Source organism: Eleutherodactylus coqui, chromosome 1, assembly GCF_035609145.1.
Source record: "Eleutherodactylus coqui strain aEleCoq1 chromosome 1, aEleCoq1.hap1, whole genome shotgun sequence".
NCBI classification, from domain to species: Eukaryota; Metazoa; Chordata; class Amphibia; order Anura; family Eleutherodactylidae; genus Eleutherodactylus; species Eleutherodactylus coqui.
Genome location: NC_089837.1, coordinates 531095342 through 531123043, shown reverse-complemented (window position 1 = coordinate 531123043; position 27702 = coordinate 531095342). Strand labels below are relative to the sequence as shown.

The 27702-nt window shown below is 55.5% G+C and overlaps 1 pseudogene; it reads right to left on the bottom strand.

Moving 5' to 3' along the window:
- Window positions 1-27702, bottom strand: part of LOC136607204 (zinc finger protein 420-like) — a 57640-nt pseudogene that overhangs the window by 24527 nt on the left and 5411 nt on the right.

Here is a 27702-nt window from a genome sequence, read left to right as displayed (position 1 = left end):
GGTTCAGCGCGCCCCGGACCCTCGTTCTCTGATGGCACCAGCCCCCTTGAGGTGGATAGGACAGTCTGGCATGACTGCGGGGGTTCAGCGAGCCCCGGACCCTCATTCTCTGATGCCACCAGCCCCTTTTGAGGTGGAGAGGACAGTCTGGCGTGACCGCGGGGGTTCAGTGCGCCCCGGACCCTCATTCTCTGATGCCACCAGCCCCTTTGAGGTGGATAGGACAGTCTGGCGTGACCGTGGGGGTTCAGCGCGCCCCGGACCCTCGTTCTCTGATGCCACCAGCCCCTTTGAGGTGGATAGGACAGTCTGGCGTGACCGTGGGGGTTCAGCGCGCCCCGGACCCTCGTTCTCTGATGCCACCAGCCCCTTTGAGGTGGATAGGGCAGTCTGGTGTGACCGCGGGGGTTCAGCGCGCTCCGGACCCTCATTCTCTGATGCCAACAGCCCCTTTGAGGTGGATAGGACAGTCTGGTGTGACCACGGGGGTTCAGTGCGCTCGGGACCCCTGTTCTCTGATGCCACCAGCCCCTTTGAGGTGGATAGGGCAGTCTGGTGTGACCGTGGAGGTTCAGCGCGCCCCGGACCCTCGTTCTCTGATGGCACCAGCTCCCTTGAGGTGGATAGGACAGTCTGGTGTGACCGCGGGAGTTCAGTGCGCCCCGGACCCTCGTTCTCTGATGGCACCAGCCCCTTTGAGGTGGATAGGACAGTCTGGTGTGACCAAAGGGGTTTAGTGCGCTCGGGACCCCTGTTCTCTGATGCCACCAGCCCCTTTGAGGTGGATAGGACAGTCTGGTGTGACCACGGGGGTTCAGTGCGCTCGGGACCCCTGTTCTCTGATGCCACCAGCCCCTTTGAGGTGGATAGGACAGTCTGGCGTGACCGCGGGGGTTCAGTGCGCCCCGGACCCTCATTCTCTGATGCCACCAGCCCCTTTGAGGTGGATAGGACAGTCTGGCGTGACCGTGGGGGTTCAGCGCGCCCCGGACCCTCGTTCTCTGATGCCACCAGCCCCTTTGAGGTGGATAGGACAGTCTGGCGTGACCGCGGGGGTTCAGTGCGCCCCGGACCCCCTTTCTCTGATGGCACCAGCCCCTTTGAGGTGGATAGGACAGACTGGCGTGACTGCGGGGGTTCAGTGCGCCCCGGACCCCCGTTCTCTGATGGCACCAGCCCCTTTGAGCTGGATAGGACAGACTGGCGTGACCGTGGGGGTTCAGCGCGCCCCGGACCCTCGTTCTCTGATGGCACCAGCCCCTTTGAGGTGGATAGGACAGTCTGGCGTGACCGCGGGGGTTCAGCGAGCCCCGGACCCTCATTCTCTGATGCCACCAGCCCCTTTTGAGGTGGAGAGGACAGTCTGGCGTGACCGCGGGGGTTCAGTGCGCCCCGGACCCTCATTCTCTGATGCCACCAGCCCCTTTGAGGTGGATAGGACAGTCTGGCGTGACTGTGGGGATTCAGCGCGCCCCGGACCCTCGTTCTCTGATGGCACCAGCCCCTTTGAGGTGGACAGGACAGTCTGGTGTGACCACAGGGGTTTAGTGCGCTCGGGACCCCTGTTCTCTGATGCCACCAGCCCTTTTGAGGTGGATAGGACAGTCTGGTGTGACCACGGGGGTTCAGTGCGCTCGGGACCCCTGTTCTCTGATGCCACCAGCCCCTTTGAGGTGGATAGGACAGAGTGGCGTGACTGCGGGGGTTCGGTGCGCCCCGGACCCCCGTTCTCTGATGGCACCAGCCCCTTTGAGGTGGATAGGACAGACTGGCGTGACCGTGGGGGTTCAGCGCGCCCCGGACCCTCATTCTCTGATGGCACCAGCCCCCTTGAGGTGGATAGGACAGTCTGGCGTGACTGCGGGGGTTCAGCGAGCCCCGGACCCTCATTCTCTGATGCCACCAGCCCCTTTTGAGGTGGAGAGGACAGTCTGGCGTGACCGCGGGGGTTCAGCGCGCCCCGGACCCTCATTCTCTGATGCCACCAGCCCCTTTGAGGTGGATAGGACAGTCTGGCGTGACCGTGGGGGTTCAGCGCGCCCCGGACCCTCATTCTCTGATGCCACCAGCCCCTTTGAGGTGGATAGGGCAGTCTGGCATGACCGCGGGGGTTCAGCGCGCCCCGGACCCTCATTCTCTGATGCCACCAGCCCCTTTGAGGTGGATAGGTCAGTCTGGCATGACCGCGGGGGTTCAGCGCGCCCTGGACCCTCGTTCTCTGATGCCACCAGCCCCTTTGAGGTGGACAGGGCAGTCTGGTGTGACTGCGGGGGTTCAGTGCGCCCCGGACCCCCGTTCTCTGATGGCCCAGCCCCTTTGAGGTGGATAGGCCAGTCTGGTGTGACCGCGGGGGTTCAGCGCACCCCGGACCCTCGTTCTCTGATGCCACCAGCCCCTTTGAGGTGGATAGGACAGTCTGGCATGACCGCGGGGGTTCAGCGCGCCCCGAACCCTCGTTCTCTGATGCCACCAGCCCCTTTGAGGTGGATAGGGCAGTCTGGTGTGACCAAGGAGGTTCAGCGCGCCCCGGACCCTCATTCTCTGATGCCACCAGCCCCTTTGAGGTGGATAGGACAGACTGGCGTGACCACGGGGGTTCAGTGCGCTCGGGACCCCTGTTCTCTGATGCCACCAGCCCCTTTGAGGTGGATAGGACAGTCTGGTGTGACCGTGGGGGTTCAGTGCGCTCGGGACCCCTGTTCTCTGATGCCACCAGCCCCTTTGAGGTGGATAGGACAGTCTGGTGTGACCGTGGGGGTTCAGCGAGTCCCGGACCCTCGTTCTCTGATGGCACCAGCCCCCTTGAGGTGGATAGGACAGTCTGGCGTGACTGCGGGGGTTCAGCGAGCCCCGGACCCTCATTCTCTGATGCCACCAGCCCCTTTTGAGGTGGAGAGGACAGTCTGGCGTGACCGCGGGGGTTCAGTGCGCCCCGGACCCTCATTCGCTGATGCCACCAGCCCCTTTGAGGTGGATAGGACAGTCTGGCGTGACCGTGGGGGTTCAGCGCGCCCCGGACCCTCGTTCTCTGATGCCACCAGCCCCTTTGAGGTGGATAGGACAGTCTGGCGTGACCGCGGGGGTTCAGTGCGCCCCGGACCCTCGTTCTCTGATGGCCCAGCCCCTTTGAGGTGGATAGGCCAGTCTGGTGTGACCGCGGGGGTTCAGCGCACCCCGGACCCTCGTTCTCTGATGCCACCAGCCCCTTTGAGGTGGATAGGGCAGTCTGGTGTGACTGCCGGAGGTTCAGTGCGCCCCGGACCCCCGTTCTCTGATGGCACCAGCCCCTTTGAGGTGGATAGGACAGTCTGGCATGACCGCGGGGGTTCAGCGCGCCCCGGACCCTCATTCTCTGATGCCACCAGCCCCTTTGAGGTGGATAGGACAGTCTGGCATGACCGCGGGGGTTCAGCGCGCCCCGAACCCTCGTTCTCTGATGCCACCACCCTTTTTGAGGTGGATAGGGCAGTCTGGTGTGACCACGGAGGTTCAGCGCGCCCCGGACCCTCATTCTCTGATGCCACCAGCCCCTTTGAGGTGGATAGGACAGACTGGCGTGACTGCGGGGGTTCAGTGCGCTCGGGACCCCTGTTCTCTGATGCCACCAGCCCCTTTGAGGTGGATAGGACAGTCTGGTGTGACCACGGGGGTTCAGTGCGCTCGGGACCCCTGTTCTCTGATGCCACCAGCCCCTTTGAGGTGGATAGGACAGTCTGGTGTGACCGTGGGGGTTCAGTGCGCTCGGGACCCCTGTTCTCTGATGCCACCAGCCCCTTTGAGGTGGATAGGACAGTCTGGTGTGACCGTGGGGGTTCAGCGAGTCCCGGACCCTCGTTCTCTGATGGCACCAGCCCCCTTGAGGTGGATAGGACAGTCTGGCGTGACTGCGGGGGTTCAGCGAGCCCCGGACCCTGATTCTCTGATGCCACCAGCCCCTTTTGAGGTGGAGAGGACAGTCTGGCGTGACCGCGGGGGTTCAGTGCGCCCCGGACCCTCATTCGCTGATGCCACCAGCCCCTTTGAGGTGGATAGGACAGTCTGGCGTGACCGTGGGGGTTCAGCGCGCCCCGGACCCTCGTTCTCTGATGCCACCAGCCCCTTTGAGGTGGATAGGACAGTCTGGCGTGACCGCGGGGGTTCAGTGCGCCCCGGACCCTCGTTCTCTGATGGCACCAGCCCCTTTGAGGTGGATAGGACAGACTGGCGTGACTGCGGGGGTTCAGTGCGCCCCGGACCCCCGTTCTCTGATGGCACCAGCCCCTTTGAGGTGGATAGGACAGACTGGCGTGACCGTGGGGGTTCAGTGCGCCCCGGACCCCGTTCTCTGATGGCACCAGCCCCTTTGAGGTGGATAGGACAGACTGGCGTGACTGCGGGGGTTCAGTGCGCCCCGGACCCCCGTTCTCTGATGGCACCAGCCCCTTTGAGGTGGATAGGACAGACTGGCGTGACCGTGGGGGTTCAGTGTGCCCCGGACCCCGTTCTCTGATGGCACCAGCCCCTTTGAGGTGGATAGGACAGTCTGGCGTGACCGCGGGGGTTCAGTGCGCCCCGGACCCTCATTCTCTGATGCCACCAGCCCCTTTGAGGTGGATAGGCCAGTCTGGTGTGACCGCGGGGGTTCAGCGTGCCCCGGACCCTCATTCTCTGATGCCACCAGCCCCTTTGAGGTGGATAGGACAGTCTGGTGTGACCGCGGGGGTTCAGCGTGCCCCGGACCCTCATTCTCTGATGCCACCAGCCCCTTTGAGGTGGATAGGGCAGTCTGGCATGACCGCGGGGGTTCAGCGCGCCCCGGACCCTCATTCTCTGATGCCACCAGCCCCTTTGAGGTGGATAGGGCAGTCTGGCATGACCGCGGGGGTTCAGCGCGCCCCGGACCGTCATTCTCTGATGCCACCAGCCCCTTTGAGGTGGATAGGTCAGTCTGGCATGACCGCGGGGGTTCAGCGCGCCCCGGACCCTCGTTCTCTGATGCCACCAGCCCCTTTGAGGTGGATAGGACAGTCTGGCGTGACCGCGGGGGTTCAGTGCGCCCCGGACCCCCTTTCTCTGATGGCACCAGCCCCTTTGAGGTGGATAGGACAGACTGGCGTGACTGCGGGGGTTCAGTGCGCCCCGGACCCCCGTTCTCTGATGGCACCAGCCCCTTTGAGGTGGATAGGAAAGACTAGCGTGACCGTGGGGGTTCAGCGCGCCCCGGACCCTCGTTCTCTGATGGCACCAGCCCCCTTGAGGTGGATAGGACAGTCTGGCGTGACTGCGGGGGTTCAGCGAGCCCCGGACCCTCATTCTCTGATGCCACCAGCCCCTTTTGAGGTGGAGAGGACAGTCTGGCGTGACCGCGGGGGTTCAGTGCGCCCCGGACCCTCATTCTCTGATGCCACCAGCCCCTTTGAGGTGGATAGGACAGTCTGGCGTGACTGTGGGGATTCAGCGCGCCCCGGACCCTCGTTCTCTGATGGCACCAGCCCCTTTGAGGTGAACAGGACAGTCTGGTGTGACCACAGGGGTTTAGTGCGCTCGGGACCCCTGTTCTCTGATGCCACCAGCCCTTTTGAGGTGGATAGGACAGTCTGGTGTGACCACGGGGGTTCAGTGCGCTCGGGACCCCTGTTCTCTGATGCCACCAGCCCCTTTGAGGTGGATAGGACAGTCTGGTGTGACCGTGGGGGTTCAGCGCGCCCCGGACCCTCGTTCTCTGATGGCACCAGCCCCCTTGAGGTGGATAGGACAGTCTGGCGTGACTGCGGGGGTTCAGCGAGCCCCGGACCCTCATTCTCTGATGCCACCAGCCCCTTTTGAGGTGCAGAGGACAGTCTGGCGTGACCGCGGGGGTTCAGTGCGCCCCGGACCCTCATTCTCTAATGCCACCAGCCCCTTTGAGGTGGATAGGACAGTCTGGCGTGACCGTGGGGGTTCAGCGCGCCCCGGACCCTTGTTCTCTGATGCCACCAGCCCCTTTGAGGTGGATAGGACAGTCTGCGTGACCGCGGGGGTTCAGTGCGCCCCGGACCCCCTTTCTCTGATGGCACCAGCCCCTTTGAGGTGGATAGGACAGAGTGGCGTGACTGCGGGGGTTCGGTGCGCCCCGGACCCCCGTTCTCTGATGGCACCAGCCCCTTTAAGGTGGATAGGACAGACTGGCGTGACCGTGGGGGTTCAGCGCGCCCCGGACCCTCGTTCTCTGATGGCACCAGCCCCCTTGAGGTGGATAGGACAGTCTGGCGTGACTGCGGGGGTTCAGCGAGCCCCGGACCCTCATTATCTGATGCCACCAGCCCCTTTTGAGGTGGAGAGGACAGTCTGGCGTGACCGCGGGGGTTCCGCGCGCCCCGGACCCTCATTCTCTGATGCCACCAGCCCCTTTGAGGTGGATAGGACAGTCTGGCGTGACCGTGGGGGTTCAGCGCGCCCCGGACCCTCATTCTCTGATGCCACCAGCGCCTTTGAGGTGGATAGGGCAGTCTGGCATGACCGCGGGGGTTCAGCGCGCCCCGGACCCTCATTCTCTGATGCCACCAGCCCCTTTGAGGTGGATAGGTCAGTCTGGCATGACCGCGGGGGTTCAGCGCGCCCTGGACCCTCGTTCTCTGATGCCACCAGCCCCTTTGAGGTGGACAGGGCAGTCTGGTGTGACTGCGGGGGTTCAGTGCGCCCCGGACCCCCGTTCTCTGATGGCCCAGCCCCTTTGAGGTGGATAGGCCAGTCTGGTGTGACCGCGGGGGTTCAGCGCACCCCGGACCCTCGTTCTCTGATGCCACCAGCCCCTTTGAGGTGGATAGGGCAGTCTGGTGTGACTGCCGGAGGTTCAGTGCGCCCCGGACCCCCGTTCTCTGATGGCACCAGCCCCTTTGAGGTGGATAGGACAGTCTGGCATGACCGCGGGGGTTCAGCGCGCCCCGGACCCTCATTCTCTGATGCCACCAGCCCCTTTGAGGTGGATAGGACAGTCTGGCATGACCGCGGGGGTTCAGCGCGCCCCGAACCCTCGTTCTCTGATGCCACCAGCCCCTTTGAGGTGGATAGGGCAGTCTGGTGTGACCACGGAGGTTCAGCGCGCCCCGGACCCTCATTCTCTGATGCCACCAGCCCCTTTGAGGTGGATAGGACAGACTGGCGTGACTGCGGGGGTTCAGTGCGCTCGGGACCCCTGTTCTCTGATGCCACCAGCCCCTTTGAGGTGGATAGGACAGTCTGGTGTGACCACGGGGGTTCAGTGCGCTCGGGACCCCTGTTCTCTGATGCCACCAGCCCCTTTGAGGTGGATAGGACAGTCTGGTGTGACCACGGGGGTTCAGTGCGCTCGGGACCCCTGTTCTCTGATGCCATCAGCCCCTTTGAGGTGGATAGGACAGACTGGCGTGACCGTGGGGGTTCAGTGCGCCCCGGACCCCGTTCTCTGATGGCACCAGCCCCTTTGAGGTGGATAGGACAGTCTGGCGTGACCGCGGGGGTTCAGTGCGCCCCGGACCCTCATTCTCTGATGCCACCAGCCCCTTTGAGGTGGATAGGACAGTCTGGTGTGACCGCGGGGGTTCAGCGTGCCCCGGACCCTCATTCTCTGATGCCACCAGCCCCTTTGAGGTGGATAGGGCAGTCTGGCATGACCGCGGGGGTTCAGCGCGCCCCGGACCCTCATTCTCTGATGCCACCAGCCCCTTTGAGGTGGATAGGGCAGTCTGGCATGACCGCGGGGGTTCAGCGCGCCCCGGACCCTCATTCTCTGATGCCACCAGCCCCTTTGAGGTGGATAGGTCAGTCTGGCATGACTGCGGGGGTTCAGCGCGCCCTGGACCCTCGTTCTCTGATGCCACCAGCCCCTTTGAGGTGGACAGGGCAGTCTGGTGTGACTGCGGGGGTTCAGCGCGCCCCGGACCCTCGTTCTCTGATGCCACCAGCCCCTTTGAGGTGGATAGGCCAGTCTGGTGTGACCGCGGGGGTTCAGCGCACCCCGGACCCTCGTTCTCTGATGCCACCAGCCCCTTTGAGGTGGATAGGGCAGTCTGGTGTGACTGCCGGAGGTTCAGTGCGCCCCGGACCCCCGTTCTCTGATGGCACCAGCCCCTTTGAGGTGGATAGGACAGTCTGGTGTGACCACGGAGGTTCAGCGCGCCCCGGACCCCGTTCTCTGATGGCACCAGCCCCTTTGAGGTGGATAGGACAGTCTGGTGTGACCGCGGGGGTTCAGCGCGCCCCGGACCCTCGTTCTCTGATGGCACCAGCCCCTTAGAGGTGGATAGGCCAGTTTGGTGTGACCGCGGGGGTTCAGCCGCCCCGAACCTTCGTTCTCTGATGCCACCAGCCCCTTTGAGGTGGATAGGGCAGTCTGCCGTGGCCGCGGGGGTTCAGTGCGCCCCGGACCCTTGTTCTCTGATGGCCCAGCCCCTTTGAGGTGGATAGGGCAGTCTGGTGTGACCGCGGGGGTTCAGTGCGCCCCGGACCCTCGTTCTCTGATGCCACCAGCCCCTTTGAGATGGACAGGACAGTCTGGTGTGACCGTGGGGGTTCAGTGCGCCCCGGACCCTCGTTCTCTAATGCCACCAGCCCCTTTGAGGTGGATAGGGCAGTCTGGTGTGACCGCGGGGGTTCAGTGCGCCCCGGACCCTCGTTCTCTGATGCCACCAGCCCCTTTGAGGTGGATAGGTCAGTCTGGTGTGACCGCGGGGGTTCAGTGCGCCCCAGGCCCTCATTCTCTGATGGCACCAGCCCCTTTGAGGTGGAGAGGACAGTCTGGTGTGACCGCGGGGGTTCAGTGCGCCCCGGACCCTCGTTCTCTGATGCCACCAGCCCCTTTGAGGTGGATAGGGCAGTCTGGTGTGACCGCGGGGGTTCAGCGCGCCCCGGACCCTCATTCTCTGATGCCACCAGCCCCTTTGAGGTGGAGAGGGCAGTCTGGTGTGACCGCGGGGGTTCAGCGCGCCCCGGACCCTCGTTCTCTGATGCCACCAGCCCCTTTGAGATGGACAGGACAGTCTGGCGTGACTGCGGGGGTTCAGCGCGCCCCGGACCCTCGTTCTCTGATGCCACCAGCCCCTTTGAGGTGATTAGGGCAGTCTGGTGTGACCGTGGGGGTTCAGTGCGCCCCGGACCCTCGTTCTCTGATGGCACCAGCCCCTTTGAGGTGGATAGGACAGTCTGGTGTGACCGCGGGGGTTCAGCGCGCCCCGGACCCTCGTTCTCTGATGGCACCAGCCCCTTAGAGGTGGATAGGCCAGTTTGGTGTGACCGCGGGGGTTCAGCCGCCCCGAACCTTCGTTCTCTGATGCCACCAGCCCCTTTGAGGTGGATAGGGCAGTCTGCCGTGGCCGCGGGGGTTCAGTGCGCCCCGGACCCTTGTTCTCTGATGGCCCAGCCCCTTTGAGGTGGATAGGGCAGTCTGGTGTGACCGCGGGGGTTCAGTGCGCCCCGGACCCTCGTTCTCTGATGCCACCAGCCCCTTTGAGATGGACAGGACAGTCTGGTGTGACCGTGGGGGTTCAGTGCGCCCCGGACCCTCGTTCTCTAATGCCACCAGCCCCTTTGAGGTGGATAGGGCAGTCTGGTGTGACCGCGGGGGTTCAGTGCGCCCCGGACCCTCGTTCTCTGATGCCACCAGCCCCTTTGAGGTGGATAGGTCAGTCTGGTGTGACCGCGGGGGTTCAGTGCGCCCCAGGCCCTCATTCTCTGATGGCACCAGCCCCTTTGAGGTGGAGAGGACAGTCTGGTGTGACCGCGGGGGTTCAGTGCGCCCCGGACCCTCGTTCTCTGATGCCACCAGCCCCTTTGAGGTGGATAGGGCAGTCTGGTGTGACCGCGGGGGTTCAGCGCGCCCCGGACCCTCATTCTCTGATGCCACCAGCCCCTTTGAGGTGGAGAGGGCAGTCTGGTGTGACCGCGGGGGTTCAGCGCGCCCCGGACCCTCGTTCTCTGATGCCACCAGCCCCTTTGAGATGGACAGGACAGTCTGGCGTGACTGCGGGGGTGCAGCGCGCCCCGGACCCTCGTTCTCTGATGCCACCAGCCCCTTTGAGGTGATTAGGGCAGTCTGGTGTGACCGTGGGGGTTCAGTGCGCCCCGGACCCTCGTTCTCTGATGGCACCAGCCCCTTTGAGGTGGATAGGACAGTCTGGTGTGACCACGGAGGTTCAGTGCGCCCCGGACCCTCGTTCTCTGATGGCACCAGCCCCTTTGAGGTGGATAGGACAGACTGGTGTGACCGCGGGGGTTCAGCGCGCCCCGGACCCTCGTTCTCTGATGCCACCAGCCCCTTTGAGGTGGACAGGGCAGTCTGGTGTGACTGCGGGGGTTCAGCGCGCCCCGGACCCTCGTTCTTTGATGGCTGGGGGTCTCACAGAGAAGCCCCCCAGCCATCAGGCTTTATCCGCTGTCCTATCATTCTTGGTCCAGCCACTATAACCCTATGGAGGTGTAAGAGGCACATGCTGGGAGTTGTAGTTCTACTGGCACACTGTCCATAGGAAGGACTGTGGCTCCTCCCCTGCCAGCATCCTCCTCCACTCACTCACCGCAGTCCTCCAGTCCAGGCTCCTCCTCCTGCCCTATGCTCACTAGCCATGTGATCGTATTCTATGATGTCAGCGGAAAAGGCGGGGCCTCGCGGCATCACATGCGCCTCCCTACAAATTAGTCACGTGATCGTGTACTGTGACGTCACCAAAAGTGATGGGATCACATGACTGCTCGGGACCGGAAGCACCATCCAGAGAATGTTTGCGCACCGTGATGTTTCTTGCATGGGACTGTTAGGAGAGACTCAGCGGCGGGTCTTTACTTGGGACTGCATGTTGTAAGACAGGAAACTAGGTTTTCTGGACGTAGGATTGTCGTTTGGACACGGAGAGAGCCGGGGTGTTTACCAGCAACCGTACAGCAGAGGGAGCTGTGGAGGCAATATATAGAGGGCTGTGAGGATGGGGGAGAGGAGGGGCAGTGTATGGGGGGGGTGATTGGGACAATATATGGGGGTGGGCTGTGATGCGGGGGAGGAGCGGACCGTTTATGGGGGTGGGCTGTGATGTGGGGGAGGGTGGGGCAGTGTATTGGGGGGCTGTGAGGTGGGGGAGGAGCGGACCGTTTATGGGGGGGGCTGTGTTGAGGGGGAGGATGGGGCAGCGAGGTGGGGGAGGAGCGGACAGTTTATGGGGGTGGGCTGTGATGTGGGGGAGTGTTGCCCCATCCCTCCTGTGCACACAGCTCAGTGTTGTACATATTTGCTCTATGTGAGTGACATGCGTGTCCAGCCATTCCGTCATGTGTGGCTGTAAGATCCCATCAGTCAGTCTATGTTCAGGTACCTGTATGGCCGATATCTTTGACAGCCAATACCCTGCCGGGATCACAGGGAGCGCTCCGATACAAGGCCGGGATCACAGGTAGCTCCCCGATACCCGGCCGGGATCACAGGGAGCGCTCCGATACAAGGCCGGGATCACAGGTAGCTCCCCGATACCCGTCCGGGATCACAGGGAGCGCTCCGATACAAGGCCGGGATCACAGGTAGCTCCCCGATACCCGGCCGGGATCACAGGGAGCGCTCCGATACCCGGCCGGGATCACAGGGAGCGCTCCGATACAAGGCCGGGATCACAGGTAGCTCCCCGATACCCGTCCGGGATCACAGGGAGCGCTCCGATACAAGGCCGGGATCACAGGTAGCTCCCCGATACCCGGCCGGGATCACAGGGAGCGCTCCGATACAAGGCCGGGATCACAGGTAGCTCCCCGATACCCGGCCGGGATCACAGGGAGCGCTCCGATACCCGGCCGGGATCACAGGGAGCGCTCCGATACAAGGCCGGGATCACAGGTAGCTCCCCGATACCCGGCCGGGATCACAGGGAGCGCTCCGATACAAGGCCGGGATCACAGGTAGCTCCCCGATACCCGGCCGGGATCACAGGGAGCGCTCCGATACCCGGCCGGGATCACAGGGAGCGCTCCGATACAAGGCCGGGATCACAGGTAGCTCCCCGATACCCGGCCGGGATCACAGGGAGCGCTCCGATACCCGGCCGGGATCACAGGGAGCGCTCCGATACCCGGCCGGGATCACAGGGAGCGCTCCGATACAAGGCCGGGATCACAGGTAGCTCCCCGATACCCGGCCGGGATCACAGGGAGCGCTCCGATACAAGGCCGGGATCACAGGTAGCTCCCCGATACCCGGCCGGGATCACAGGGAGCGCTCCGATACCCGGCCGGGATCACAGGTAGCTCCCCGATACCCGGCCGGGATCACAGGGAGCGCTCCGATACAAGGCCGGGATCACAGGTAGCTCCCCGATACCCGGCCGGGATCACAGGGAGCGCTCCGATACAAGGCCGGGATCACAGGTAGCTCCCCGATACCCGGCCGGGATCACAGGGAGCGCTCCGATACCCGGCCGGGATCACAGGGAGCGCTCCGATACAAGGCCGGGATCACAGGTAGCTCCCCGATACCCGGCCGGGATCACAGGGAGCGCTCCGATACCCGGCCGGGATCACAGGGAGCGCTCCGATACAAGGCCGGGATCACAGGTAGCTCCCCGATACCCGGCCGGGATCACAGGGAGCGCTCCGATACCCGGCCGGGATCACAGGTAGCTCCCCGATACCCGGCCGGGATCACAGGGAGCGCTCCGATACAAGGCCGGGATCACAGGTAGCTCCCCGATACCCGGCCGGGATCACAGGGAGCGCTCCGATACCCGGCCGGGATCACAGGGAGCGCTCCGATACCCGGCCGGGATCACAGGGAGCGCTCCGATACCCGGCCGGGATCACAGGGAGCGCTCCGATACCCGGCCGGGATCACAGGGAGCGCTCCGATACCCGGCCGGGATCACAGGGAGCGCTCCGATACCCGGCCGGGATCACAGGGAGCGCTCCGATACAAGGCCGGGATCACAGGGAGCGCTCCGATACAAGGCCGGGATCACAGGGAGCGCTCCGATACAAGGCCGGGATCACAGGGAGCGCTCCGATGCCCGGCCGGGATCACAGGGAGCGCTCCGATGCCCGGCCCGGATCACAGGGAGCGCTCCGATGCCCGGCCGGGATCACAGGGAGCGCTCCGATGCGCGGCCGGGATCACAGGGAGCGCTCCGATGCGCGGCCGGGATCACAGGGAGCGCTCCGATGCGCGGCCGGGATCACAGGGAGCGCTCCGATGCGCGGCCGGGATCACAGGGAGCGCTCCGATGCGCGGCCGGGATCACAGGGAGCGCTCCGATGCGCGGCCGGGATCACAGGGAGCGCTCCGATGCGCGGCCGGGATCACAGGGAGCGCTCCGATGCCCGGCCGGGATCACAGGGAGCGCTCCGATGCCCGGCCGGGATCACAGGGAGCGCTCCGATGCCCGGCCGGGATCACAGGGAGCGCTCCGATGCCCGGCCCGGATCACAGGGAGCGCTCCGATGCCCGGCCGGGATCACAGGGAGCGCTCCGATACCCGGCCGGGATCACAGGTAGCTCCCATACTGGCTTCTTTACCCTTTGGCACCACTCAGCTCTGACCGCCACTTCTTATTTTTAAGTTAGTAAATTTAAGAAATAGAAGTTTCTTTTTTTAAAATCCCCCTGAGCGCTCGGCTGCCGGAGTACGGGGGGCAGACAGTGACTGCAAAGCATCGAAAACAGAGGAAAGTGGGCGTCCAGGATGCCACAGGGAGGAAAGCAACCTTCTGCAAATCCAGAGAAGGGGATTAGTTTCTCCTCTCCTTCGTCCTCAGCACTGGACCAAGATGGCGCCGCCAGAAGCTCTCCTTTATCTGGGCATGCAGAGCGAACACTGAGCCAGGCCTCCCACGACGGCTCCATCAACATCAGCATCTTCCCAGCTCCGTATCGCGCACGGTCTCCTTTCCCTCGGCTAGCCCTGAGAAGCGAGCAGAGAATGGTCCTCCAAAGGGGTGATCTGACCCGGGGGCGAGTGACCATGCGCCTCTTCAAACTACATCCTCTATTATTACATGTGTTTGATGATGCAGCCACAGACACCTCCATGAAAACTGGGAGAAAAGCACCAAAAATATCCCAACAATCCCAGCACTCGGTTATCACTGATGCTGAAAAAAGGAGGTGGAGAACAATGCTGCGTTCAGACAGAACAATTACCGCCAGGAAATCATTCAGAGTGTAACGCGAGCCAACGACTAACGAGAGCCGGACGCTTCTCACTTGTCATTCAGTTTCAGCCGGCATAAAGATCAGCACACCGATAGTTCACGGAGAGGAATGTGAACCCTGAATGATTGGCGACGAGAACGGAATGATTTTCAATGAGAGTCGTGCAATCTAAACGGTCTGCCTGGGTACAAGTGAGCGGAGGACGTCACCAGCTCCTTCACTAAAACGGGAGCGTGAGATTGTTGGCCCGTGTACAAGTGCTGGAAGATGGATGGACTGACCTCGATGGATGGACTGACCTCGATGGATGGACTGACCTCATCACACAACAACCTTACTGACCTGCGTTACAGTCTGGAGGCAGAACTGGAAAAACTCAAGGTGAAGATGTGGAGAAGAGACCTCACCTCCACAACATCACATTCTGAGGCAGTCCAGAGCTGGCCTCCACTTCTGAGTTGCTGCATTGCCTACAAAGTCTTATATAATCATTAGAGGATGAGCGAACGTACTCGTAATGAGTACTTACGCACCCGAGTACCGCCATTTTCGAGTACTTCAGTACTCGGGCGTAAAGATTCGGGGGGCGGGGAGAGGCGCGGCGGTGCGGGGGGGGGGGGGGGGAGCAGCGGGGAACAGGGGGGAGCCCTCTCTCTCTCCCCCCCACTCCCCACTGCTACCCCCCCGTGCCGCCACGGCGCCCCCCGAATCTTTACGCGCGAGTACCGCTGTACTCGAAAATGGCGGTGCTCGGGTGCGTAAGTACTCGTAACGAGTACGTTCGCTCATCTCTAATAATCATCATTCCCGGATCTTATAATAATAGGGCACATGGACACCCCATTCTTAGTATCTGGCTGATCATGTAACAAGTGTTCTGACCGCATTCATTTGTTCTACATCAAAGAAAAATTGCTGAAGGTGGGCAGGAAAACGAGGCCGCTACCGGGACCCGGTCAGCACTGTCTATATACCATAACTACGTTGTCACCAAATCACTAGGAGACAAAGAATGCTAACCCTCAGCGACTCCACTGGATGAAGGAACCAGTCTTTTACAAGAATGGAACCCGAACCTCTCTACCTCCTGGAGGCTCCAGACAACCTAACACCATCTGTTGGAGAAACGGCACACCGTAAAATCTCACGCAAGTTCATTGACCCGCTGGAATGATTCTGTACACCTAAGAAGCTTTACCTTCACTTATGGATGTCGGCTCCACCACAAGTTGGTGAAGGACTCTTGACTATTGTGTTCATCTTCCCTATTCTTTCTCTTCATCAGATAGCCGGTATGAACATTGGCTGACGTGGCGTAAGAACACTTCTCCCACGATGACAACAGGGCGCAGATTTTACAGACCTTGACATAAATGTGCTTGTTTTATCTATTGTTAAACATGGTGCTTAAGGTAGTATCACTAAATGTTAGTGCTCAACAGGCGTTTAGGAGGGATCATGTCACAGTGCGGTCCCCAGAGGTCTTTCACACAAAAGATATCCCATAACTTTCCATTCTCATTTTACTACAAAATCAAAAGGTGTTTTTGTTGCATAAAGACTTTGTAGCGTTTCAGCTGATTCCAGAAGTATCAGACCCGCAAGGTAGATGTTGTATGAACAGTACCGTAGACACTTCAGCTTTCATCTATGCTCCTAACAAAAACCTTTTATTCATAAAATCCTACATATTCATTCATTATGAAGACACGGTACATTACGTAGATGGGGTGGTTTTAATGCGGTTTCAGACTGTTGACACCATCTCCTATTTACATAATCTGGCCCAATTTCTGGCTGACATGGTGGAAGAACAAACTCTTTGATGTTTGGAGAGCAATGCAAAGCTCCGAGAGGGACTACTTCCACTCAACAGTCCATAATAGCTCTTCTAGATAGAAATCTACTATCACTTTCCCGGCATCTACAATGAAAAGGATAACCTGGTCTGACCATGCCGCTACAGTGATGAAAATTGAGATAGAGGATCCAGTCCCTTTGGGCAAGGACCCGTATTTATAAGATCTCCAACCAAATTTTTGATTGTGGTGAGTGCTGCTGACGATTGCCTTTTCAATAAGACTGGTCTGACCATGCCGATAGCTCCTTGACCTTTGCAGAACATTACGTTTGGCATAGTAATGATTCCACTGGGGAACAAAACATTTTTCTCATGGTGCCTGGAATTTTAGACCTAATTCTGGGTATTTTTGTATTGCTGATTCCGAAAAAACCATCCATTTCATTCCAGCAGTTCTAGTTTTTGGGAGATTCCTGATGTCATCTATTTTTGTTACATTTACTTGATTTTCCCGCCGGCATTTGCTTATTAGTACATCTGGTACATATTGTTCCGGCTGCACATCAAACTTGGTTTGACGAAATAATTTGTAAAAACACTGAAGAGAAATGGAAGGTGTTTCTGTTACAAATGAAGAAAGTTTCCTGCAGTGAGCGTAGAGAAGCTAAACGCAGATACATTTGATGAACACTTGGTTGTAACTAGAGATGAGCGAACCTACTCGGCCACGCCCCTTTTTTGGCCCGAGCACCGCGATTTTCAAGTACTTCCGTACTCGGGCGAAAAGATTCGGGGGGCGCCGTGGGTGAGTGGGGGATTGCAGCGGGGAGTGGGGGGGGGGGGGGGGGGAGAGGGAGAAAGAGAGGGCTCCCCCTTGTCCCCCCCCCCGCCACGCCTCCCCCCGCCCCCCGAATCGTTTCACGCGAGTATGGAAGTACTTGAAAATCGCGGTGCTCGATTGAGTAATTACTCGAAACGAGTAGGTTCGCTCATCTCTAGTTGTAACATGAGCATCAGATTGCAGAAGCGGCAGACATTTCGGATCAGTTTCTGTTCATCACCGAGACATAGAATGGTAGTACCATCGATGTAAGTGATGAACAGAGTAAATGATGTCACCGTGGAAGAACAACACTGTGGATAATATGACGGCAGACTACTGCTAAAACATCCAGGGCGAAGGGCCAGGAATATCTCATTGCAGGAAATCAGAAAAATGTAGTTTCATGTCTCTGAAGAAATTAGTTTTTTGCCTTTAATAAACTTAAAAATTGGGAAAAAAATGTCAGTGAAAAAAGACATTTAAAAAAATAGCTTTATATGTTACAGGGAAAAAGAAAGGAGCAAAAATAATTTGAATAACCTGAAGAGAAAAAAAAAATAGGACAGTAAGAGCAGCAGATGAGTCAGATACCTAAAAGGTGCCTGGTCCTCTGAGACCAAAACACCCTGACCCTTCGGCTTCTTTCCCATGAGTATATATTAGCCGTCTGTTTTCACAGCCGATATACGTTATGTTGGAAGAAAGAAAATCGGTGCATGGGCACACAAATCAAACATTGGTGCGCCCGTTCAGATGGCATAGGTCCCGATGCACATGCGCCCCAGACTACCATGCCATCACCCCTTTTCCCTCCCCATCACAGCCTCCGCGCTCTTCTCTTTGCAGTGGGAGGGATGGGAGCGGAGCTAAGTGACATCCCGCCTTCTCCCATTGATGGCTGTAGACAAGGGGCAGGAGCTTAGCTCCGCCTACATTCTGCCCCTTGTCCACAGACAGCAATGGGAGGATGCTGGACGGGCCAGCACTTAGCTTCGCCCCCTTCCATTGCTGAGATCCAGCGGGAAGGAGGGGACAGGTTAGCCTGCACACGGGGAAGAGAGCAGAGGGAGGGTGTTTAGCAGACACGCTGCTAAACTCCCTCCCACCTGTGGCCACTGCCATGGGCTCCCATAGGAGCCCATGCAGCGGCCGATGTATTCCGGCCCAAAAGATAGTTTCAGGACTATCTTTTGGGCCTGACGTTAAAATGCACGACGCTATATTAGCCCGGCCGGGCGCTTTTACGTCTCAGGAATACGGCCATGTGATCTGATCCATTGGAATCCAATGCATCAGCTCACAGCGTATATCAGCCAGCTGTGAAAACATGACAGGATATGTCCTGCGAATATGGAAAAGTCCTGGGAGACAATTGGGCAACATGCGGGTATAACGATTCTCCTCCTGTATGTCTTGCTCTATGGCTAAGGCTGCTGTTACATGGGACCATTTGCCAGGCACAGATGCCCTGCGGGTCGTCCCAGCGATTACTGTTCCTGTGCTTTTAGAGCATCCCTGACGGGTGGTGCAGCGGGCCGGGAATGGTCCGGACAATAAGCAGGCAGTCATTTATAAGTGAGCGGCTGTCCGTATACACCGGCTGATCCATCATTCAGTTTTCTGCATGCAGACTGAACAGCAAACAAATTCTCATTCATCATTCAGTCTGTTCATGCTTTTACACCGATTCATAATTATTCAGATTAACGCTGCATCTTGGGAACCCAAATGATTATTGGCCCATGTAAAGGGGCCCTCAAGCAGTAGGATTAATTAGTTGGAATGCTTGGGAGTCACTAATAGCATCTCTTGTGGTGATATTTTTTCACAATCTCCAAAAGCATCCACAGATAAGCCCATCTGGCTGCAGGACATGCCTTTAGCATCCAATATAACTCACTCCTTAAGGCCCTTTTACACACAAAGACGATCACTCAAAAGATGGCTTTTGAGCAATAATTAGTCCAGCGACAAGGGATGTGAAAGTTTTATAGTCTCTAAATTGATGTTAGGGGGTCACCACCAGGCCAACGTGTTACCTCTGCTCGGGGTTTCTCATAATCTCCACTGATGCAAACCTCACCCCCTCTGAGATTCATTCCGTTTTTGATAGATTCCCAAATTCTTCTGTGACGGTGGGACTTAAAATTGCCTTGTATGTTATATGTTGTGTCCTTGACTAGAAAAAAAGCTGTCAACCCTGCTAACTAGTTTAAATCCATTGCCGGATGGTTCCTATGCTTCATCCAGGCTCTCTTCAGATTAAGCTCTTGTGTTGTTGTATACAGCGATCCCTCACTATATCGCAGCTCAATGATGGCGGCTTCAGTGCATCGCGGATTTTAGATAGACCGTATAGAATTCTGTTTTCGCTATATTGTGGAATTTTGCGGTACGTACAGGAAATACAGTACGCCACTAGCGCTTGCCGACATGAGATTGTACACGGCCCACTATTGGCTGATGGAAGGTGTTCTGTATCAGGTGCTGATTGTCTGGCAGTTCACCCAACAGATTGATTTGTGTAAATATAGCTCCACAACTTTGCTGATATCTGGAACGTAACCCCCACGATCGATGAGGGATCACTGTGCATTATAAATGGGGCTAATACTATGCTGTGTACCGTGTGTGTGTATATATATATATATATATATATATATATACACATATATATACACATACACTTGTGGGAAAGGAACTACATAGTTATCAGGATGGTGCAACCTCTATATAGCCAACCCCCACCTTATGGTAAATACCCCTAAATTGTGAAACCATTCTGTCATAATTCAGGGATTTTAGGGCGTGTTTGGAGACTAGATTAGCTGTAAGACATGAGCATACCTACCATTAAAGGTAAGTTCATGGTTGAAGGATAGGCAGGTGTCATCCTGATGTAGGGACAAACACATGGTAAAAATCTGGGATAAGACGGGAAAATGTGAAGGAAACTATAATTTGTATTAATGTGCCTTGTTTTGTATTTTAGTAGAAACACATTAATGTAAGGCATACTGAGAAGCGGATCTTCTACATACACCCGCCCCCCCAATACAAATCATGTGGCCCACTGTAATGTGCACGTCTGTTAACATTCCTTAACCATAACACTGTCACCCTCTCACAAGGTCTAGCCATAAACAGGTGCCAGATAACATGGGAGCCTTGAGATGAAATACTTGCTGAAAACAAACAGCATGTGCAGGGTTAATGTTAGTTGTTTATATGCTACTAGATTAAATGCTAATACAAGTTACAATTGGTAACTTGCTATTCTTGTGATCGCCCACTGTAGGGGGTTGTGCTTCCTCGAAATTATATATGAACTGCTGACTAGTGAACGTAGGAGGAATCTTCCTGTGAACACGTTACGTGTGTTGATCCTCCGAGCTCGCACCAACCACACAATGTGGCGCCCATGTTATATGTAACACCGCAGTTGTGCTAAAACTTCTAAATACGTGCATAGGTATAGATTATGCTGATTGTACCGTAGTGAAGATGGACTATGTCTGCAAAACAGCCGTACCTCCATTCAGCAAACGTATGTTGGGGTTTGATTTATTTGTACTTTTAGTTTATTCATTTTTGAATTTTTATGAAAGATAAAGAAATATAGGATTTTATAAAAGACGTCCCTTTGAGGGGCTTAAATGTGATTTCACGTGGTTTATATTCCACCATAAGATAAAGTCTGAGTCAGCAGTCTGCAGATAAAGCAGGAGCAGGTCTTTGGTTTTCTGTTCCAGTGACGGATATTAATTACCGCACAGCAGCCATCACTGAGATCAGACTAAAAATCTCTGAAGGGGTAAACAGTCTTTGTATTGCAGTTAGACATATAACTTCTACATTGGAGCTTCAGACCAGACACGTTTCCTGCAGTCTGGCCATTAACCTGGCTTCTCTTCTGGGTGAAGTTTTAGATGTGACGTAAGATGCGATTTCTGGATAAAAAATTTCCCACATTCTCGGCATGAAAATGGCTTCTCCCCTGTGTGAATTTTCTGATGTCTAACGAGGTGTGATTTATAAGTAAAACATTTCCCACATTGAGGACATGAAAACGGCTTCTCTCCTGTGTGAATTTTGTGATGTTCCATAAGATTTGATTTCTGGGTAAAATATTTCCCACATTCAGAACATGAAAACGGCTTCTCCCCTGAGTGACTTCTCTGATGTCTAAGAAGATTTGATTGACTTGCATACCATTTTCCACATTTAGGACATGAAAATGGCTTCTCCCCTGTGTGACTTAAATGATGCTTTTCAAGAGAATCTTTCCGCCTAAAGCATTTCCCACATTCCAAACATGGGAACGGCTTCTCCCCTGTGTGACTTCTTTGATGTTCCACAAGACTTGCTTTGTGCGTAAAACATTTTCCACATTGCATGCATAAAAACGGCTTCTCCCCTGTGTGGCTTCGATGATGTTTCTCAAGAGAATATTTACGCCAGAAAGATTTTCCACATTCCACGCAGGAAAAAGGCTTCTCTCCTGTGTGAATTCTCAGATGATTAACAAGAGCCGATCTGTCGATAAAACATCTTGCACATTTTAAGCATGAAAATGGCTTCTCCCCTGTGTGAATTCTCTGGTGTCTCTCCAGATGAACTTTCCGTGTAAAGAGCTTGCCACATTCTAAACATGAAAACAGCTTTTCCGCTGTGTGAGTTTTTAAATGAGCCAAAAGATTGGCTTTTTGACTAAAACATTTCTCACATTCTGAACATGAAAATGGCTTCTCTCCTGTGTGAATTCTCTGATGTATAACAAGAGATGATTTATGGACAAAATACCTTCCACATTTTGAGCATGAAAATGGTTTCTCTTGTGTGTGAATTCTCTGATGTATGTCAAAGTGACTCTTACGCTTAAAGTATTTCCCACATTCTAAACATGAAAACGGTCTTTCTTTCCAATGAATTTTCTTGTGTAGAGAAATATTAGATTTCATTCGAACATATTTCCCCCATTCAGAACGTGTAATCGTTTTCTCCAGTCCGTGTCCATTATTTATTTTGCCAGTGCATGATTCATTGTCTCCAACTTCAAAACTGGGAGATAACAGGAGATGTCCCTGAGAGCCGCTCATCCAGTCTTCTCCTGGAGACAAAAAAAAATGTAAAGAATTAATCCAATAAGCAAGAAAAGTACCAAATGCTTCCACCAATCAGGAGAAAGGGTTCTCCATTTCCTAGTTATTTACCCCATGACTGACACCCTGCATAAGAACCCTCCTCAGAAAGACCCGCTGCAACCGAACCCTCAGGTTTCTATGCCATATCCTTTCGCTTTTACAATGTTTCTTAACGTTCCTGAACGCTCTACCCAACCAGATCCCATCAGCGGTCTAAGAGACACTCTGCTATTACATTCACAGCATGAGGACAGTGCAATTACCCACAAGACTGGTACATAAACTCCAACATCAGCTAAAGACTGGCTCTTGGATGCGAATACTCCTTATAGAATGGTATATGGGGAACAAGTACCACTGATTAATAATTTAGGATTTCTAATGTAAGTTCATACGGCAAAGTCTCTTCTGGTATCGGGAAGCGTCACTCTGAATCTACATTTCTCCTCCAATCTCTTCTCTGATTGTAATTGTATCTGTACGGCGGTTTTGTATCACATTGTACCCGGGAATATTATGGAAGATGATGAAATGTTGCGGCACTAAATGAATTATTAACAGTGCTAATAATGAGCAGGAGGACAGTTTTCTGGACTTCCTATTAGTTATCCCATTATTAAAGAAATGTCCAGTCAGCAGATCTCCAGCCTGAAATGGAGAGGAGATGAAATGCTATTCCTCCAGCCTTATAGTACAACATGTGGAAACCACCGAATCCAACTCCCTGGACGAGGAGATCAGAGAAGACCAGCAGGTATCTACATCGTATACATCTCCACCATTAGAGATCAGAGAAGACCAGCCGGTATCTACTCCGCATACATCTCCGCCATTGGAGATCAGAGAAGACCATCAGATATCTACGCCGTATGCATCTCCACCATTGGAGATCAGAGAAGACCAGTAGGTATCTACGCCATATGCATCTCCACCATTAGAGATCAGAGAAGACCAGCAGGTATCTCCGCCATTGGAGATCAGAGAAGACCAGCAGGTATCTCCGCCGTATGCATCTCCGCCATTGGAGATCAGAGAAGACCAGCAGGTATCTACGCCGTATGCATCTCCGCCATTAGAGATCAGAGAAGACCAGCAGGTATCTACGCCGTATGCATCCCCGCCATTGGAGATCAGAGAAGACCAGCAAGTATCTACACCGTATGCATCTCCGCCATTGGAGATCAGAGAAGACCATCAGATATCTACGCCGTATGCATCTCCACCATTGGAGATCAGAGAAGACCAGCAGGTATCTACGCCGTATGCATCTCCGCCATTGGAGATCAGAGAAGACCAGCAGGTATCTACGCCGTATGCATCTCCGCCATTGGAGATCAGAGAAGACCAGCAGGTATCTACGCCGTATGCATCTCCGCCATTGGAGATCAGAGAAGACCAGCAGGTATCTACGCCGTATGCATCTCCGCCATTGGAGATCAGAGAAGACCAGCAGGTATCTACGCCGTATGCATCCCCGCCATTGGAGATCAGAGAAGACCAGCAGATATCTACGCCGTATGCATCTCCACAATTGGAGACCAGTAGGTATCTACGCCATATGCATCTCCACCATTAGAGATCAGAGAAGACCAGCAGGTATCTACGCCATTGGAGATCAGAGAAGACCAGCAGGTATCTACACTGCATACATCTCCTCCATTGGGGGATCAGAGAAGACCAGCAGGTATCTACGCCGTATGCATCTCCACCATTGGAGATCAGAGAAGACCAGCAAGTATCTATGCCGTATACACCTCCGCCATTGAAGAGCAGGTAGAGCGTTCTAAGGAAACAATCTATAATATACAGGATTTATGAAAGGCTCTTACCAGTTACTGATGGGGGCGCTCCAAGTCCACTTGATGTTCCACCACAATTTTCCTGCAGAGATATGTTTAAGACATGAGAAAGAGGACCCCTAGATTGTCTTCAATCCAGGAAAAGGTCAGAAACCCCCAGAAGCCAAGAACCAATCTGCCCTAATGGAAGAAGAATCTCCTCAATCAGACGGGATCAGCAGTCATCCAAGTGTTTTACACGTCACCAGAAATGTTTCTGTTATTGTCCGGCATAAAATGATCGGAGTCCATCATGAAGTGGGAGGCTGGTCATCATCACCGGTTCTTACATTATTCATCCTCACAGCTTTCACAGTCAAGACGCCTAGTCCTAGTGTTCTCGTATAATCATGTCCGCCCTTAGACAACTCTGGAGCCCAGAACTGTATGTTCTAGATGAGGCGGCACTAATGATCTGTACAGCAGTAAGATTATGGCCATAACTCGGGAGCAGCTGACTGGCATTGGGCTGTTAGTCTCTGATTTACGTCTACACTCCAGGACTATACATTTATCCACACGGACTATCAATTACGAGTGGATGTCTGAACAGCCGGAAGGAGAACACAATCTATTATGTAACCAGAAGCCATTTGTAGCCGCTGCCTACCACAGCCACCAATATTATATAGAACGTACATGTCACTGCGGCCGAGAGGTTTACTATTAAGCTTCCATCCATCTATAGAGGATCTGCAGGAATCTCAGCTCCATCTACCTGATGATCCGGTGGGTCTTGGGAATATGGAGGACTGGGGCATCTCTCTGGTGGATTTCTCTGACTGCATCCATCTATAGGAAATATATACAGTGACTGAATACATTGTCTATATGTGATGATCAGATGATGGGGGAGTCTAGGTGACCCTCATACCTGATGTCTCCTCTATAATCAGGGAGGTGTCCTCTTACCCGGTGATGTGAGGGGCCGGTGGTCCTCCATCATGACGTCCTTGTACAGATCCTTGTGTCCTTCTACATACTCCCACTCCTCCATGGAGAAATAGACAGTGATGTCCTGACACCTTATAGGAACCTGACAACACAATATACAGTCATCACCCGGACCCTCCCTTGGCGTTATTGTATAATGTCCCACATTCCCAGCAGTGCTCACCTCTCCGGTCAGCAGCTCGGTCACCCTGGTGGTAAGTTCTAGGAGCTTCTGCTCATGTATCAGTGAGTGAGGTGGAGGCTCAGTGATGGGGCTCGGGGTCCGGCTCCATCCTGCTGACACACTGGGGGCGACACACTCATCGGATGACTTCTTCACTACTGTGTAATCCTGTGTATGGAGAGACACTGATCACTACATGGAGTGTAAGAACCCTTCACCTTCCAGTCATCACCTGCTGTAGTAATAGAGATAAGAGGGACTCATGGGAAACTCACCTCTCCGGTTATCAAGGAGATGATCTCCAGGGTGAGCTCTAATATCCTGGAAGCCTTGTGGCTTCTGTCCTTTTCCATCCTCGGAGGGTCATTGATGAGAAGGACCATCGTGGTCTCTAGACAACTATAGCGGTGAGTCCTGTACCTGAGGAGCCTGAGGGAAGACAAGGAGGACTGAGAGCAGAATCACATCTGGAGGAACATCTTACATGAAGTACAGGGACTCCCTGACTGGTTATTATAGGACGACTCGTAGTGTATAATGGAGGGGACTTATACACCAGAGTGCTCGGTCAGTTTCTAAAGTCGTGGCCGCAGTCGGTCCTGCAGTGGGTTGGGGTTTCCCCACCAATAACACCAGACAGGTCTACTGAGCTGGAACTTGCTACAGACGGCTCCATAGGAGGGCACAGCAAAAGCCAGCCAGCCACAACTGGGTAATGTATGTCAGAAGCAAGATTTCTGTAGCCGGAGAACCAACCTTAATCTATTTCAGTAGTTCTCCTAAGAACACGTCTTCTCAAAATACTAATGATGACCTGTCTGTGCGTGCGTTACATGCTTCGCCCCTGATCACATGACTGACGTCATCAAAGGTCCTTCATTTTGAGTTAGTTACATGCTTTGCCCCTGATCACACGATGGTGACGTCATCACAGGTCACACACGGCTACTGTCTGGCTTGGTGTTCATTAGTATTCCATGAGGCCACGGAGGTTTGTAGAAGATGGGATACTAATGAACACATATAGCAGACGTGTGCTTACAGGACCTGTCATGTCACAGTCATGTGATCAGTCACCTGTGTGGGGAGCGTCTGGGGTCACATGACCAGGAGGTGTCAGTGTGTGCAGGACTCTGCTGTGCTGCTTTGGTTATAGCCATGTACGGGGGCTACAACCACCTGATCTTGGGGCTCGTTCACACGGGCAGATCGTCACACACTGAACAGAACCCACTGATTTAATGTGATCAGATACACATCAAAGACCGCCGACAGGACGGCGCAGCGCAAATACGCCATCAGTACACAGACAGGACGGAGCGGCGCAAATACGCCATCAGTACGCGGACAGGACGGCGCAGCGCAAATACACCATCAGTACACGGACAGGACGGCGCAGCGCAAATACACCATCAGTACACAGACAGGACGGCGCAGCGCAAATACACCATCAGTACACAGACAGGACGGCGCAGCGCAAATACACCATCAGTACGCGGACAGGACGGCGCAGCGCAAATACACCATCAGTACACGGACAAGACAGGGCAGCGCAAATACACCATCAGTACACGGACAGGACGGCGCAGCGCAAATACACCATCAGTACACGGACAGGACGGCGCAGCACAAATACACCATCAGTACACGGACAAGACAGGGCAGCGCAAATACACCATCAGTACACGGACAGGACGGCACAGCGCAAATACACCATCAGTACACAGACAGGACGGCGCAGCGCAAATACACCATCAGTACACGGACAGGACGGGGCAGCGCAAATACACCATCAGTACACAGACAGGACGGCGCAGCACAAATACACCATCAGTACACGGACAGGACGGCGCAGCACAAATACACCATCAGTACACGGACAGGACGGCGCAGCACAAATACACCATCAGTACACAGACAGGACGGCGCAGCACAAATACACCATCAGTACACGGACAGGACGGGGCAGCGCAAATACACCATCAGTACACGGACAGGACGGGGCAGCGCAAGTACACCATCAGTACGCTGACAGGACGGCGCAGCGCAAATACACCATCAGTACACGGACAGGACGGCGCAGCGCAAATACACCATCAGTACACGGACAGGACGGCGCAGCGCAAATACACCATCAGTACACAGACAGGACGGCGCAGCGCAAATACACCATCAGTACACGGACAGGACGGCGCAGCGCAAATACACCATCAGTACACAGACAGGACGGGGCAGCACAAATACACCATCAGTACACGGACAGGACGGCGCAGCGCAAATACACCATCAGTACGCCGAGAGGACGGCGCAGCACAAATACACCATCAGTACAGGGACAGGACGGGGCAGCGCAAATACACCATCAGTACACGGACAGGACGGCGCAGCGCAAATACACCATCAGTACACAGACAGGACGGCGCAGCGCAAATACACCATCAGTACACGGACAGGACGGGGCAGCGCAAATACACCATCAGTACACAGACAGGACGGGGCAGCACAAATACACCATCAGTACACGGACAGGACGGCGCAGCGCAAATACACCATCAGTACGCCGACAGGACGGCGCAGCGCAAATACACCATCAGTACGCCGACAGGACGGCGCAGCACAAATACACCATCAGTACAGGGACAGGACGGGGCAGCGCAAATACACCATCAGTACACGGACAGGACGGCGCAGCGCAAATACACCATCAGTACGCTGACAGGACGGCGCAGCGCAAATACACCATCAGTACACGGACAGGACGGCGCAGCGCAAATACACCATCAGTACACGGACAGGACGGCGCAGCGCAAATACACCATCAGTACACGGACAGGACGGGGCAGCGCAAATACACCATCAGTACACA